This window comes from Hyposmocoma kahamanoa, unplaced genomic scaffold (genome assembly GCF_003589595.1).
Source record: "Hyposmocoma kahamanoa isolate Upper Pololo Valley unplaced genomic scaffold, ASM358959v1 182, whole genome shotgun sequence".
In the NCBI taxonomy this organism is placed as follows: Eukaryota; Metazoa; Arthropoda; class Insecta; order Lepidoptera; family Cosmopterigidae; genus Hyposmocoma; species Hyposmocoma kahamanoa.
The window spans coordinates 3,366,793-3,369,677 of NW_020653713.1; positions in this window are offsets into that span (position 1 = coordinate 3,366,793).

Here is a 2,885-nt window from a genome sequence, read left to right on the forward strand (position 1 = left end):
AGCTTAGTTGTCGAAGGATTTTTCTTCGTGTTCGATCTTTGTATTTAATAATTACAACAAACTAGTAAACTCACAAAAATTAATATCAATTCAATAAAATAATTATAACAAACTAGTTGAGTTATAAAACAAATCAATAATATATATATGTCTTATTTTAAAACCTATTCTTAATTTTAACCAAAATATAATATAAGTCCCTTTTCGTTAGATGAGATGGAGTTCAAATGCGCATTAATTCCTAAATAAAAATATATTTTACTACTTTGTTTTTTTTCCACCTTTTAGCTGCTCCCTAAAAGGGTAAATATGTATTGTAAATTATAACTAATACTTACGTGTTTGATAACAAATAAATAATAAATTACTGAACACGCACACACTGACACAGACGCACACACAAATACGCGCGCGCGCACTCACGCACTTTCACTGTTACACCGTCATCCTATCACCTTCATTGTGTTATTATTATTTAATCATAAGTCTTTTTTTCTGTAATATTATCTCTACCTAATTAATTGCTTGTAAAGTTGCTAAATAAGCGAATCACTTACTTTCTGAAGCCTAGCTACAGGGAACGGATTGAATCAATAGTAGCAAACGACACGTTGTAAAGTGTACTAGCAATACCACATGATAACTGTAAAAGGCCTGACTAAAATTATATGTATTATGTTTATCTTTAAATACCCGCTCACGCGATACATGCAGCCGTAGACGTATACCACACCTAGAGGTGCCGGTGATGATTTTATACCGATTTATCGGATATCGAAGTTATAACAGGTAAAAAAACTAATATTAATTGCTATTTCGGTAACTACTCTAGCAAACCATAAAGTCTTTAATGCCTCATTTAAAAAAAAAAAAATAATTTCAAAAATACGTCACGACAATCGTGTGTGTTATTGTTTGGGCTGATGATTTCGGTGTTTATTTATTGAAAACAAACCGTAAGTAGTGTTTTTTAAGTTTGCCCTGAATGTAAATGTTTATAAACTATACTTTAAGGAGTAATTTCATGGTAAACGTTAGAACCACTGAAACGGAATATTACCATATTTATCCAAGTACACCAAAAATTTCATTAGTGCGTTTTAAGTGCAGGATTTGCGGTGTATTACTGCATTTTATTTGAGATGTTTTTATTGGTAGTATGGAGGATATTTATTTAGCAATGCAGAATAATAATTTTTATTTATAAAGACTTGTATTTAAACTGAATCCTTTTCTAATTTGCGAAACCAAATAGCCGCCATTTTGCGATAGGAGGAGCGCATCGCGTGAGCGGTTATAGAGCTTTTCCATTGTGTTTGACCTCGGTTCAGGACCCCGATTCAGAACCTTGCGATAACTCTGTTGTCGACCGATTCCATTTGATATCGTACGATTTCTTTTCATTTTTATTCACACTCACCGAATCGAACGTCAAACTGTCGTATTCGAAACTAAACCGAAATGACGTCACGTCGGCCGGCAAAGGCTACAAACATTATTCAGGACTCAGTTATCAAATAAAAGTTTACGAACGTCCCATTGTTTACAAAGCAAGAATGTAATACGGAAATTTCTTGTTATTTTTAATAAAGTTTGGATTTTGTAGAATTTTATTAATTTATTTTAATCCAAGACTAATGTATTCCTATATTTTAGGCCTTTAAAGTCTTAAAAATGTATATAAAAAGATTTTCATTTTTCTTGCATTTAACTCGAATGTTCTGAATAGCTCGGAAAGCGCTCTTCGATTCGAGATATCCAACCGAACGATTCGGTTAAAATATCGAAGAGTTCTAAATTGGGGTCCTGGACCAACGCATGCTATGTTTAAAGCGAAAATTTTCCCTTTACGGGCAAGAGTGATTTCCAATATCAGTTCACTGAATTCTTTCACCACTTTGTAAGACTCCATTTATCCGGCATCATAAATATCTAATGAATTTCAAGTACCTCTTTCTGACGTACAAAGTATAAAATACTACTCCATCGTACCGCCTCATTGTACCCCTAAGTCTCTCATGTACAATGTGTTGCAATAAATCAAGTAGCAGCTTGTACCAACTTTTCAACTTCGAGCAGTTTATTTTGCGATGTATGAAGTTACCGATTAAGCTGCCATGGCAGTATACCTATAGACAACGAAAAGAAAAAAACATTTTTCTTCCTCTTGTAGTTTCACACGTTTAGTTCTACAGGCACATGGGACTTTTCAACTTACTGTTAACGAGCGCGTCGCTGTGCTCCTAAGATCTTTGCGATTTAAAGCTCTCATCCATCTCAACATTCATGTGAATGTTAAGATGGGTGTGTGGAGTGACGAGAAAGAATTAGATAAGGAAAGAGTACGAAAGAGTTTGAAAGTGACGTCGGCGACGGAAGAAATGAGGAGTAATAGGTAATGTACCACTCAGAGTTTTTAATTGCATAGATCCAACGCACCCTGAGACATGAGTTGATAAGTCCCATGTGCCTGTAATTTCACAAGCACCTTTGCCCTTCAAAATCGGAACACAGTAATGCTGACATATCTGCTCACGCGATGTGCTCCTCCTACCGCAAAATGGCGGCTATTTGGTTTCGCAAATTAGAAAAGAATTCAGTTTAAATACAAGTTATTATAAATAAAAATTATTATTCTGCATTGCTAAATAAATACCCTCCGTACTACCAAGAAAAACATCTCAAATAAAATGCAGTAATACACCGCAAATCCTGCACTTAAAAACCACTAATGAAATTTTTGGTGTACTTGGATAAATATGATAATATTCCGTTTGAGTGGTTCTAACGTTTACCATGAAATTACTCCTTAAAGTATAGTTTATAACCATTTATATTCAGGGTAAACTTAAAAAACGCTACTTACGGTATGTTTTCAATAAATA